Genomic DNA, 16299 nt, shown 5'->3' with positions numbered 1-16299 from the left:
ACTATAATATTATAAAGCAGTAAATAGAGCATTATAGTATCTTACCTAAATTAAAGATTTAGCCCTTTAATTTAAAAGTAATAATAACTCTTTAGTTAATAGGTTACTAATAGCCTTAAATATAAGCTTTATTAATAATTTAGTAAACTATTAAAGCTTATAGGCCTTTACTATATAACTATTTAAAGGAGTAATAAGCTAGTAAGTAAATAAGTAAGATATTATAACTATATTTACTATTAAGGCGGAATTACTTACCTTATTATAAGTAGCTAAAGAGGCTATCTTTATAAGCCGGCTTATATCCTTATTATAAGTTAATTTAGAAGATAAGATCTTTTAGTAAGGCCTTATTAAGCTACTAAAGGTAACTATTTAATATAATAACTTATAAACTATTTAATTAGTTAAGGAGAAATTAGTTAAGCTATATATAAAGCTATAATATATATAGATTTATAACTATTAGCTAAAATAAAAAGTAGTAAATAGGATAGTAGATATAATATATACCCTATTAACTTAGCTAATAGCTAATAGCCTAATTAAAAACCTTATTAATAAGAAATTTTAAAATTTTCTTAAGTAATTAGGGCTTATTAAGATTATAGCAATTAAATAGTAAATAGAAATTATTTTAAATTAAGTTATATAATAAAATAAATACCTAAAAGATTTAATTTAAATTTATTATCTTTAAAAAACCACTAAAATACAGAAGGGGTAAAGCCCTAATAAACGCTTATATAACTAATACTAATTATATAATAAAGACTAAATAACTAAAAACCCTTAGCTAAATTACTTAAAGGTATAAAGAGGCTTAGTAGTGCCTTAATAATAAATAAAAGTAAACTAGCTAAAATAACTAATAAAAATAATACTAATAAAAGTAACTAGAATATTAAAAATAGGGTTATTTAAATACTTATTAAGTAGAGTATAAAGAGCTGGCTTAGCTTTAAATGTAAATAGAAGTTTATTATAGGTCCCCTTGCCCTTAATAGAGATATTCTTATAGGTATTTAGGCAAAAGATTGCTAAATAAAGGCAGGTTATAGCAGAGATATTATAGGCATAAAAAGGCATTATAGAGGCAACTTAAATAGATATTTCCTTAAGAGTAAGTTTAATATTACCCTAAAAACAGGTTAGCTAAAAAGTTAAAAAAGCCTTAATAAAAAATATATAGAAATAAGGCATTAAAGTGCCTAAAGGTCCTAAAGGGATATAATATCTTAAGATTAAATTATAGCAGCTAAAGTGCTATTACTACTAAAGGCAGGGTTATATATATAGTTAGTAATTACTTATTAAGCTATACTATAAGACTTAATTACAGTATAGGCCTACTAGACCTAAATAAGATTAAATTCTTTATTAATAAAATAATCCTAAAGGTATTTAATTACTAAATAATAAGCCTAAATTGTATTAAAGTACTTATAAGAAACTAGCAAAATATTAGCAAAGACCTAATAATTAAGGTAAAGAAATATATATAGAGCTGCATTTCTTTTAGTTATTAGTATAAAAAATATAACACTTTAGTAAGGGGCTAGTACAGTATTAAAGAGAGAGATTATAGTAAATATTATAGATATAATAAAAATATAAGATCTTATTAAGGGACTAATTAATTAGCTAAACCTTTAGATTATAGATAAACTTTTAGAGAATATTTATATAAAAGTTAATATAGAATATAATAATAAAATTATTAAAAATTATAACTAAAGAATTTTAAAGATAAATAAATAAGATATTAATAAAAGCTTACTAAAAACTAATAATTTTAATAAAGTAAAAAAATATAAATACTAAAATTTAGTTATTAAAATAATATAAATATAGACTACCCTATAATAGTCTATTAATATCTTATTAAAGTAATATAATATAATACTTAAATCTTTAAGACTAATATATTACTATTAGAATTATTATATATTAAAGAGAGGTATTAAATTAAAAGAATAAAATAATTGCTTATATTTAGGTAAAACCTTAGTAAAATGCCAGAAGTTAAGGGATTTAGATATAGAATTTCCCCTCTTCTAAAAGAAGGAAGATATATAAGCTTTTAAATAAAATAATTATATTAGATTAGGAGAATGAAATAATTGCTTATATCTAGGTAAAACCTTAGTAAGATGCCAGAAGTTAAGGGATTTAGATATAGAATTTCCCCTCTTCTAGAAGAAGGATAATATATAAGCTTTCTAATAATTAAGAGTCTTATTTATAAGAAAAACTACTATAAGTATAACCGAAAAGGAAAGCCTAATACTTACTAAAGATATTTAAAATAATAACTAATTAAATAATTAGGCTTAAATCTAGTAATAAGTAAATTAGCTAATATAAGGCCCTAAAGGTTAAATTAAAGAATAAAGATCTATAGGCCTATATTAACCTAATAGCATCTAATAAGCCTATCCTTAAGGTAGTTATACCTATACCTCTTAATATATTAGCAGTAGGATAGTAAAGCGCTATAGCTGCCAGAATGGCAATTACTATAAAAGTATTATCTTTATTAATATAAGAGATAGCTATATAAGAAGTTAATCCCTCTATTATTTAACTAGATAGAAACTATACTAAATATAAAATATAGACTTAATAAATACTATATCTTATAGAGAAAGATTACTAAATAGTTACTATAATAAAGGCAATATATAAGATATATCTAAAGAACTATAAGGACTTAAAGAGAAGGATATCTATTATTTAAGATTAAGTATTAAATATAGTAAATAAAGGGATTATAAAGTACTATTTTTTAAAAGATAATATTTTAGTAAAATAGATTTAGTCTCTTTATAATAAATTCTCTTTAATATAAATAAAGTAAAAGTAAGAGGCTTATTAAGTATATAGAAAAGTCTTAATAAAACCTATATACTATAGATATATAACCTATAAAGGAGTAAATAATTAGCTTAAGTAATAGAGGACCTTAATTAATAAAGCCTAAAATATAGGCCTATAAGAGGCTAAAGAGGTAAATTAGTAATTTCTTAATTTTATTATAGCTTTAAGGTTAACCCTACTAGAATTATAGGTAAATGCCTATAGTATTACCTAAATAAATTATATTCAGTTTAATACTTTATCTATTAGCATAATAGCAGTAAATATTTAGCTAGTACTAGCATTATAGCTAGATATATAAAGAGCTAAAGTAAGCTATAAAGCCTTCCTAGTTAAATAAGGGAAAGAGGCTAGAGAAGACTAAAATACCCTAAAGAAGCCTAGGCAAAAGGAGTAAAAAGGAAAGAAGTATCCTTACTAAGGATTTAATAAAGATAAGGCAGGAAAATATAAAGCATATAGATTAAGGTATATCTTATTAAACTGCTTTTATACTTTCCCTAAAAAGGCCTATATTAGGTTTAAACCAGTATAGGCTTTTACTAACTAAATATAAAAAAGGATAAAAGAAAATAAAAAAGGTATAGCTAATTAAATTAAAAAGCTAAAACTAAAAGGATTAGCCTAACTATATTTAGTTAGCTCTATTTAGCTAAATATAGGCCTAATAGTAGCTAACTATTACCTTTTAAATAAAAGTATATTATTAAATTTAGGAGTAATTATATATATATTTAAAGATATAAAGTAAATAAAAAACCTTAAGGCAGTAGCCCTTAAGGACTTCTTTTAGTTAAAAGTAATATAAATCTTAATAGAGAGATATAGTAAAATATAAATTAAACTTAAGTTAAGTAATAATATACTAAAAATACTATAACTCTATAATATAGCCTTATATACTATATTAGCTATAAACCTAATATTATTTATTAAACTAAAAAAATAAGGAATTTAGTAAGATATAAGTCTAGAAAATAATTATCTATAGCATTTAAATAGAAGTAAACTTAATAAAGTCTTAGAGATTAAAAGGTAATAAATGCTTAAATATAAGCATTCTCTTTAAGACTTAAAATTAATATAAGCTAGACTAGCAGTAAATATACTTTCTATCCCTCTAAAATGGTATATATATATAATATAAACTAAAAGAAAGCCATTAAGAGGTAATACCTTAATATAGTACCTAAAGTTAGGCCACTTAGGGCTAGAGGCTTTTTAATGCCTAGCCATATCTATAAGAAGAGTATAGATAAAGTTAAAGATTCTAATAGAAATATAGTAAATAACTATAGTTAACTATAATATATATAAAGTGGTAAAAGCTTACTAATTAATATACTATACTTCTTAAGAGTTAGTTTAAGTTATAAATTTAAGAGATTAAATAGCTATAGACTTCTACCTTATATTACTAGAATATATAGGCTATAATTTAATATAGATATTTATAGATAGAGTATTAGGGTTTACCTAAGACTATTATATAACTAATTAAATAACCCTTACTATCCTTTTAGCGCTAAAAGGCTTTTTAAATATAATAAAAGTATAGTACTTTAAGAAAGTAAAGGTAATTAAATATAATAATAAGATTATAATAATCTATCTATAAGTATATATTAAGATAATTTAGTAAGAAATATAATATAAACTATTTACTTTAAATATATAGGCTTAAAATAGTAATATAAAAAGAGTAGCTATAGTTATTATTTAGAAAAGTAGGGCAATAAAGGCAGGTATAAAAATTCTAAAATACCTCTAACTTAAATTAATAAAGGTAGCTACCTATCTTTATAACTATATACTATTAGTTTAGAGATAGTATAAATTACTATATAAAATATTCTATTTAAAGTATATAGCTAAATAGTTAGTAAAACCAGACCTATTATACCTTAAAGTATATAGATATAAAGTATTTATACTAATAAAGGATATATAACTATAATATAATAGATTATATTATTAAACCCCTAAAGGATAGATTAAATACCTAATAGGATATATATTAAGTAATTTCTATAGGATTTAGAACCTATTAAATAAGGAAGTATTTTTAATATAGGATATTACCTTTAATAAATATTAATGCTTTAATAGAAATATGGCAACCCTTTAAGATAATTTATAGGCTAAAGACCTAGTGGCGATAGAGAAATAAATTAAGGAATTAATCTTACTTTAATAAACTTAGCCTAATCTATAGTAAAGGCATTTAATAAATAAAGAACTAAATAAAATTATTAATAAAAATATAAAATTTATAAGCCTTAAAGCTAATAATTTAGTGAAGATAGATAAGGAATTAGAACTATATATTTAGTTTAGATTTAAGCTATTATTAATATCTCTAGAATTACCTCTATTAGGTTTTTTCTATATAATAAAAGATAACCTAAAGGTAAAGAGAGGTAGTAAGCCAGTAAGTAAAACCCTTACTAAGATATAAATAAGAAATTATATTTTATTTAATATAGTATTTCTAATAGGGATACTGCAATATAAAATATATATAGATATCTAATAGAAGACTTAAGGTTATAAGAGTTAAGAGAGTCTAGCTAGCTTTAAGAACTTGCTAGAGAGAGGGAGCTTACCTTAGCCTCTAAACTAATTTAATATAGGAAAGTAAGAGGCCTAAAGGGATAGGATAAGCTCTATACTAGGCAAGGAAAAAAGGCCTTATATTAGTATATATTAAAAGCTCCTAAAGAGGCTCCCTAGCTTATATATTAATATAAAGAGTTATTTATACTAAAATGCAATCTAAAAGGCAGAAGAAGCTTATTTAAAGAGCTATAAACTCTCTTAATTATAAATAGAAGTAGCCAAGACTACAGTAAAGGGTTACTAAATACTTAGATATTACTAGATATATATCTATAAGTTAAATAAATATAAAAGATTCCTAAAAATTAAGGCAAGATTAGTAGTTTAGAAAGACTAATAGGTAAAGGATAGCCAAGATATATATATAGCTATACTGGCCAGAATATCTTTTAGGGTTTTAATAGCAATTATAACCAGATTTAACTATAAGATATTTTAGTATAATGTAGTTAATATATTTATATAATTAATATTAAATAAAGATATATATATAGAAATGCTAATAGGTTATTAAAAATCTAATGTGGTCTTTAAGCTATAAAAGGCATTATATAGACTCTAAAGGTTACCTCTTTTATAATAAAAATACTTTAAGAAAGGTCTATTATATATAGGATTTTACTAAGTACTTAGTAAAGACTGTTATTAAGTCTAAGGCAATATAGTATTTTTCTTCTATATAGATAACTGTATTTTCTGCTACCTAAAGGAATAAGAAGAAAAGGCAAAAGATCTAATAAAGAAGTTATAAGAGATATATTATATTAAAGGAGGCAAGACCTTATAATAGTTCTTAGGCATTAAGGTTATAAGAGATAGACTAAACCATTACCTATAGCTCTCTTAAGCTATATATATTAATAAAATATAATAATTATTTCTAGACCTCCTATTAAAATATAAAGTAATTATCTTAATAGTATAAAAAGAGTTATTACTATATATTAAATTATTAAGCTTAAAAAGTATAAATAGTTATTAATAGAAAGTAGGTATTATTATATATACTGCAGTAATAACTTGCCTAGATATTGCCTTTATAGCTAGCCAATTAGTAAGATTTAACTAAAACCTAAGACTATAATATTATAAAGCGGCAGATAGAGTACTATAGTATTTTACCTAAACTAAAGACTTAACCCTTTAATTTAGAAGTAATAATAACTCTTTAGTTAATAGGTTATTAATAGCCTTAAATATAAGCTTTATTAATAACTTAGTAAACTATTAAAGCTTATAGGCCTTTATTATATAACTATTTAGAAAAGTAATAAGCTAGTAAGTAAATAAGTAAGATACTATAACTATATCTACTATTAAGGCAGAATTACTTGCCCTATTATAAGTAGCTAAAGAGGCTATCTTTATAAGCCAGCTTATATCCTTATTATAAGTCAATCTAGAAGATAAGATCCTTTAGTAAGGCCCTGTTAAGCCACTAAAGGTAACTATTTAATATAATAACTTATAAACTATTTAACTAGTTAAGGAGGAATTAATTAAGCTATATATAAAGCTATAATATATATAGATTTATAACTATTAGCTAAAATAAGAAGTAATAAATAGGATAGTAGATATAATATATACCCTATTAATTTAGCTAATAGCTAATAGCCTAATTAAAAACCTTATTAATAAGAAATTCTAAAATTTTCTTAAGTAACTAAAGCTCGCCAAAATTATAGCAATTAAATAGCAAATAGAAATTATTTTAGATTAAGTTATATAATAAAATAGATACTTAAAAGATTTAGTTTAGATTTATTACCCCTAAAAAACTATTAAAATATAGAAGGGGTAAAGCCCTAATAAACGCTTATATAACTAACGCTAACTATATAATAAAGACTAGAAAACTAAAAACCCCTAGCTAAATTACTTAAGGATATAAAGAGGCTTAGTAGTATCTTAGTAATAGGTAGAAATAGACTGGCTAGAATAACTAATAGAAGTAATGCTAATAAAAGCAACTAAAATATTAAGAATAAGGTTATCTAAATACTTATTAAGTAAAGTATAAAAAGCTAGCTTAGCTTTAAATATAGATAGGAGTTTATTACAGGTCCCCTTACCCTTAATAGGGATATCCTTATAGGTATTTAGGCAAAAGATTGCTAAATAAAGGTAAGTTATAGTAGAAATATTATAGGCATAGAGGGGCATTATAAAGATAACTTAAGTAGATACTTCCTTAGAAGTAAGTTTAATACTACCTTAAAAATAGGTTAACTAAGAAGTTAGAAAAGCCTTAATAAAAAATATATAGAAATAAGGCACTAAAATGCCTAAAGGTCCTAAAGGGATATAATATCTTAAGACTGAATTATAGCAGCTAGAGTGCTATTACTATTAGAGGCAGGGTTATATATACAGTTAGTAACTACTTACTAAGTTACACTATAAGACTTAATTATAATATAGGCCTGCTAGACCTAAATAGGATTAAGTTCTTTATTAGTAAAACAATCCTAAAGGCACTTAATTGCCAGATAGTAAGCCTAAACTGTACTAAAATACTTATAAAAAACCAGTAAAATATTAATAAAGACCTAATAATTAAGGTAAAGAAATATATATAAAGCTATATTTCTTTTAGTTATTAATATAAAAAATATAATACTTTAGTAAGAGGCCAGTATAGTATTAAAGAGAGAGATTATAATAAATATTATAAATATAGTAAAAATATAAGATCTTACTAAAGGATTAATTAATTAATTAAATCTCTAGATTATAGATAAACTTTTAGAGAATATTTATATAGAAGTTAATATAAAATATAATAATAAAACTATTAGAAATTATAACTAAAGAATTTTAAAGATAAGTAAATAAGATATTAATAAAAGCTTACTAAAAACTAATAATTTTAGTAGGGCAGAAAAATATAAATATTAAAATCTAATTACTAAAATAATATAAGTATAGACTACTTTATAATAGTCTATTAATATCTTACTAAAGTAATATAATATAATACTTAAATCTTTAAGACTAGTATATTACTATTAAAATTATTATATACTAAAGAGAGGTATTAGATTAAGAGAATAAAATAATTGCTTATATTTAGGTAAAACCTTAGCAAGATGCTAAAAGTTAAGGGATTTAGATATAGAATTTCCCCTCTTCTAGAAGAAGGACAATACACAAGCTTTCTAACAGATTGCTTATATTTAGGTAAAACCTCAATAAGATGCTAGAAGTTAAGGGATTTAAATATAGAATTTCCCCTCTTCTAGAAGAAAGATAATATATAAGCTTTTTAATAATTAAGAGTCTTATTTATAAGAAAAACTACTATAAATATAACTAAAAAGGAAAGCCTAATACTTACTAAAGATATTTAGAATAATAACTAATTAAATAATTAGGCTTAAATTTAGTAATAAGTAAATTAGCTAGTATAAGGCCCTAAAGGTTAAATTAAAGAATAAGGATCTATAGGCCTATATTAACCTAATGGCATTTAATAAGCCTACCCTTAAGGTAGTTATATTTATACCTCTTAATATATTAGCAGTAAGACAGTAAAGCGCTATAGCTGCTAAAGCAGTAATTACTATAAAAGTATTATCTTTATTAATATAAAAGATAGCTATATAGGAAGTTAATCTCTTTATTATTAAATTAAATAGAAACTATATTAAATATAAAATATAGACTTAATAAATACTATATCTTATAAAGAAAGATTACTAAATAGTTATTATAATAAAGGCAATATATAAGACATATTTAAAGAACTATAAGGACTTAAAGAGAAAGATATCTATTATTTAAGATTAAGTATTAAATATAGTAAATAAAGGGATTATAAGGTACTATTTTTTAGAAGATAATACTTTAGTAAAATAGATTTAGTCTTTTTATAATAAGTTCTCCTTAATATAAATAAAGTAAAAGTAAAAGGCTTATTAAGTATATAGAGAAGTCTTAATAAAATCTATATACTATAAATATATAACCTATAAAGGAGTAAGTAACTGGCTTAAGTAATAGAGAACTTTAATTAATAAAGCCTAAAATATAGGCCTATAAGAGGCTAAAGAGGTAGATTAGTGGTTTCCTAATTTTATTATAGCTTTAAGGTTAACCTTACTAGAGTTATAGGTAAATACCTATAATATTACCTAAATAAATTATATTTAGTTTAATACTCTATCTATTAATATAGTAGTAGTAGATATTTAGCTAATATTAGCATTATAGCTAGATATATAGAGAGCTAAAATAAGCTATAAAGCCTTTCTAGTTAAATAAGGGGAAGAGGCTAGAGAAAATTAAAATACCTTAAAGAAGCCTAAATAAAAGAAGCAAAAAGGAAAGAAGTATTCTTACTAAAGACCTAATAAAGATAAGGCAGAAAGATATAAAGTATATAGATTAAGGCATACCTTATTAAACTGCTTTTATACTTTCTTTAAGAAGGCCTATATTAGGTTTAAACTAGTATAGGCTCTTATTAATTAGGTATAAAAAAGGATAAAAGAAAATAAGAAAGGTATAGTTAATTAAATTAAGAAGCTAAAATTAAAAGAATTAGCCTAACTATTATTAGATTGGGAGAATAAAATAATTACTTATATTTAGGTAAAACCTTAGCAAGATACCAGAAGTTAAGGGATTTAAATATAGAATTTCCCCTCTTCTAGAAGAAGGAATATATATAAGCTTTTAAATAATTAAGAGTCTTATTTATAAGAAAAACTACTATAAGTATAACTAAAAAGGAAAGCCTAATACTTACTAAAGACATTTAAAATAATAACTAATTAAATAATTAGGCTTAAATTTAATAATAAGTAAATTAGCTAGTATAAGGCCCTAAAGGTTAAATTAAAGAATAAGGATTTATAGGCCTATATTAACCTAATAGCATCTAATAAGCCTACCCTTAAGGTAGTTATACCTATACCCCCTAATATATTAACAGTAGGATAGTAAAGCGCTATAGCCGCCTAAGTGATAACTACTATAAAAGTATTATCTTTCTTAATATAAAAGATAGCTATATAAAAAGTCAATCCTCTAGTTATTAAACTAAATAGAAATTATATTAAATATAAAATATAAACTTAATAAATACTATATCTTATAGAGAAAGATTACTAAATAGTTACTATAATAAAGGCAATATATAAAATATATCTAAAGAACTATAAGGACTTAAAGAGAAGGATATCTATTATTTAAAATTAGGTGCTAAATATAGTAAATAAAGAAATTATAAGGTACTATTTTTTAAAAGATAATACTTTAGTAGAATAGGTTTAGTCTCTCTATAATAAGTTCTCCTTAATATAAATAGAGTAAAAGCAGGAGGCTTGCTAAGTATATAAAGAAGTCTTAGTAAAACCTATATACTGTAAATATATAATCTATAAAGGAGTAAGTAACTGGCTTAAGTAATAGAGAACCTTAATTAATAAAGCCTAAAATATAGGCCTATAAGAGGCTAAAGAGGTAAATTAATAGTTTCCTAATTTTATTATAGCTTTAAGGTTAACCCTACTAAAATCATAAGTAAATGCCTATAGTATTACCTAAATAAATTATATTTAGTTTAATATTCTATTTATTAGTATAATAATAGTAAATATTTAGCTAGTATTAGTATTATAGCTAGATATATAGAGAGCTAAAGTAAATTATAGAGCCTTTTTAGTTAAATAAGAGGAAGAGGCTAGAAAAGATTAAAATACCTTAAGGAAGCCTAGGTAAAAAGAGCAAAAAGGAAAGAAATATCCTCGCTAAAGACCTGGCAAAAATAAGGCAAGAAGATATAAAGTATATAGATTAAGGCATACCCTATTAAACTGCTTTTATACTTTCCTTAAAAAGGCCTATATTAGGTTTAAATCAGTATAGGCTTTAGCTAACTAGGCATAAAAAAGGATAGAAAAAAATAAGGAAGGTATAGCTAATTAAGTTAAAAAGCTAAAATTAAAAGGATTAGCCTAATTATATTTAGTTAGCTCTGTTTAGTTAAATGTAGGCCTAATAGTAGCTAATTATTACCCCTTAAATAAAAGTATATTATTAAATTTAGAAGTAACTATATATATATTTAGGGATATAAAGTAAATAAAGAACTTTAAGGCAGTAGCCCTTAGGGACTTCTTTTAGTTAAAAGTAATATAAATCTTAATAAAAAGATATAATAAAGTGTAAATTAAACTTAAGTTAAGTAATAATATATTAAGAATACTGTAACTCTATAATATAGCCTTATATATTATATTAGCTATAAACTTAATATTATTTATTAAGTTAAGAAAATAAGGAATTTAATAGAATATAAGCCTAAGAAATAATTATTTATAGTATTTAAATAGAAGTAAATTTAATAAGGTTTTAAAGATTAAAAAGCAATAAATACTTAAATATAAGTATTTTCTTTAAGACCTAGAATTAATATAAGCTAAATTAGCAGTAAATATATTTCCTATCTCTCTAAAATGGCATATATATATAATATAGATTAAGAGAAAGCCATTAAGAGGTAATACCTTAATATAGCACTTAAAGTTAGGCCATTTAGGGCTAAAGGCTTTTTAATATTTAGCTATATCTATAAAAGGAATATAAATAAAGTTAGAGATTTTAATAGAAATATAGTAAATAATTACAGTTAACTGTAATATATATAAAGTGGCAAAAGCTTACTAATTAGTATACTATACTCCTTAAGAGTTAATTTAAGTTATAAGTCTAGGAAATTAAATAGCTATAAACTTCTACCTTATATTATTAAGATATATAGGCTATAGTTTAATATAAATATTTATAGATAGAGTATTAGGGTTTACTTAAAACTATTATATAATTAATTAAATAACCCCTACTATCTTTTTAGCGCTAAAAGGCTTCTTAAATATAATAGAAGTATAGTACTTTAAGAAAGTAAAGGTAATTAAATATAATAATAAGATTATAATAACCTACTTATAAGTATATACTAAGATAGTTTAGTAAGGAATATAATATAAACTATTTACTTTAAATATATAGGCTTAAAATAGTAATATAAAAAGAGTAACTATAGTTATTATTTAGAAAAGTAGGGCAATAAAGGTAGGTATAAAAATTCTAGAATACCTCTAGCCTAAATTAATAAAGGCAGTTATCTATCTCTATAACTATATGCTATTAGTTTAAAGATAGTATAAGTTACTATATAAGATATTTTACTTAAAGTATATAGCTAAGCAGTTAGTAAAACCAGACCTATTATACCTTAAAGTATATAGATATAAAGTATTTATATTAATAAAGGATATATAACTATAATGTAATAGATTATATTATTAAACCCCTAAAGGGTAGATTAAATACCTAATAGGATATATATTAAGTAATTTCTATAGAATTTAAAACCTATTAAATAAGGAGGTATTCTTAATATAGGATATTACCTTTAATAAATATTAGTACTTTAATAGAAATATAGCGACCCTTTAAGATAACCTATAGGCTAAAGATCTAGCAGTAATAGAGAAATAAATTAAGGAATTAATCTTATTTTAATAAACTTAGCCTAATCTATAGTAAATATATTTAGTAAATAAAGAATTAAATAAAATTACTAATAAAAATATAGAATTTATAAGCCCTAAAGCTAATAACTTAGCAAAGATAGGCAAGGAATTAGAACTATATATCTAGTTTAGATTTAAGCTATTATTAATACCTCTAGAATTACCTCTATTAGGTTTCTTTTATATAATAGAAAATAACCTAAAGGTAAAGAGAGGTAATAAGTCAGTAAGTAAAACCTTTATTAAGATATAAATAAGAAATTATATTTTATTTAATGCAGTATTCTTAATAGAGATACTATAATATAAAATATATATAAATACCTAATAGAAGACTTAAGGTTATAAGAGTTAAGAAAGTCTAGCTAACTTTAAGAACTTATTAAAAAGAGAGAGCTTATTTTAGCCTTTAAATTAATTTAGTATAGGAAAGTAAGAGGCCTAAAGGGATAGGATAAGCTCTATATTAGGCAAGGAAAAAAGGCCTTATATTAATATATATTAAAAGCTCCTAAAGAGGCTCTCTAGTTTATATATTAATATAAAGAGTTATTTATATTAGGATATAATTTAAAAGGCAGAAGAAGCTTATTTAAAGAGCTATAAACTCTCTTAATTATAGATAGAAGTAGCTAAAACTATAGTAAAGGGTTACTAAATACTTAAATATTACTAGATATATATCTATAAGTTAAATAAATATAAAAGATTCTTAAAAATTAAGGTAAGATTAGTAATCTAGGGAGACTAATAGGTAAAGGATAGCTAAGATATATATATAGCTATACTGGCCAGAATATCTTTTAAGATTTTAATAGTAATTATAACTAGATTTAACTATAAGATACTTTAGTATAATGCAGTTAATATATTTATATAATTAATATTAAATAAAGATATATATATAGAAATGCTAATAGGTTACTAAAAACCCGGTATAGTCCTTAAGCTATAAAAGGCATTATATAGATTTTAAAGGTTACCTCTCTTATAGTAAAAACACTTTAAGAAAGGTCTATTATATATAGAATTTCGCTAAGTATTTAGTAAGGACTGTTATTAGGTCTAAGGCAATATAGTATTTTTCTTCTATATAGATAACTATATCTTTTACTACCTAAAGGAATAAGAAAAAAAGGTAAAAGATTTAATAAAGAAGTTATAAAAGATATATTATATTAAAGAAGGCAAGATCCTATAATAGTTTTTAGGTATTAAGGTTATAAGGGACAGACTGAACTATTACCTATAGCTCTCTTAAGCTATATATATTAATAAAATGCAATAATTACTTCTAGATCTCTTACTAAAATATAAAGCAGTTATCTTAATAATATAAAAAGAGTTATTACTATATATTAAATTATTAAGCCTAAAAAGTATAAATAGTTACTAATAGAAAGTAGGTACTATTATATATACTGTAGTAATAACTTGCCTAAATATTGCCTTTATAGCTAGTTAATTAGTAAGATTTAATTAAAACCTAAAACTATAATATTATAAAGTAATAGATAGAGCACTATAGTATCTTACCTAAACTAAAGACTTAGCCCTTTAATTTAGAAGTAATAATAACTCTTTAGTTAATAGGTTATTAGTAGCCTTAAATATAAGCTTTACTAATAACTTAATAAACTGTTAAAGCTTATAGGCCTTTACTATATAACTATTTAAAAGAGTAATAAACTAATAAGTAAATAAATAAGATACTATAACTATATTTACTATTAAGGCAGAATTACTTGCCTTATTATAAGTAGCCAAAAAGGCTATCTTTATAAGCTGGCTTATATCCTTATTATAAGTTAATTTAAAAGATAAGATCCCTTAATAAGGCCTTATTAAGCCATTAAAAGTAACTATTTAATGCAATAACTTATAAACTATTTAACTAATTAAGGAGGAATTAATTAAGCTATATATAAAGCTATAATATATATAGATCTATAACTATTAGTTAAAATAAGAAGTAGTAAATAAGACAGTAAATATAATATATACCCTATTAACTTAATTAATAGCTAATAGCCTAACTAAAAACCTTACTAATAAAAAATTCTAAAATTTTCTTAAGTAATTAAGGCTTATTAAAATTATAGCAATTAAATAGTAAATAGAAATTATTTTAAATTAGGTTATATAATAAAATAAATACCTAAAAGATTTAATTTAAATTTATTACCCCTAAAAAACCACTAAAATATAGAAAAGGTAAAGCCTTAATAAATACTTATATAACTAATATTAACTATATAATAAAGACTAAAAAACTAAAAACCCCTAGCTAAATTACTTAAAGGTATAAGAAGGCTTAGCAGCACCTTAATAATAGGCAGAAGTAAACTGGCTAAAATAACTAATAGAAATAATGCCAGTAAAAGCAACTAAAATATTAAAAATAGGGTTATTTAAATACTTATTAAGTAAAGTATAAAAAGCCAGCTTAGCTTTAAATATAAATAGGAGTTTATTATAAGTCCCCTTACCTTTAATAGAGACATTCTTATAGGTATTTAGGCAAAGGATTGCTAAATAAAAGTAGATTATAGTAGAGATATTATAAATATAGAGAGGCATTATAGAGATAACTTAAGTAAATACTTCCTTAAAAGTAAGTTTAATATTACCTTAAAAATAGATTAGCTAAAAAGTTAAAAAAGCCTTAATAAAAAATATATAGAAATAAGGCATTAAAGTGCCTAAAGGTCCTAAAGAGATATAATATCTTAAGACTAAATTATAGTAGCTAAAGTGCTGCTATTACTAAAGGCAGGGTTATATATATAGTTAATAATTACTTACTAAACTATACTATAAGACTTAATTATAGTATAGGCCTACTAGACCTAAATAGGATTAAGTTTTTTATTAATAAAATAATCCTAAAGGCACTTAATTATTAAGTAGTAAGCCTAAACTGTATTAAAGTATTTATAAAGAACTAGCAAAATATTAGTAAAGACCTAATAATTAAGGTAAAGAAATATATATAGAGCTATATTTCTTTTAGTTATTAATATAGAAAATATAATACTTTAATAAGGGGCTAGTATAATATTAAAGAGAGAGATTATAGTAAATATTATAAATATAGTAAAAATATAAAATCTTACTAAAGGACTAATTAATTAATTAAACCTTTAGATTATAAATAAACTTTTAAAGAATATTTATATAGAAGTTAATATAGAATATAGTAATAAAATTATTAGAAATTATAACTAAAGAATTTTAAAGATAAGTAAATAAGATA

The sequence above is a fragment of the Fusarium fujikuroi genome, chromosome FFUJ_chr01 (genome assembly GCF_900079805.1).
Source record: "Fusarium fujikuroi IMI 58289 draft genome, chromosome FFUJ_chr01".
In the NCBI taxonomy this organism is placed as follows: Eukaryota; Fungi; Ascomycota; class Sordariomycetes; order Hypocreales; family Nectriaceae; genus Fusarium; species Fusarium fujikuroi.
This window is presented reverse-complemented; position numbering follows the sequence as displayed.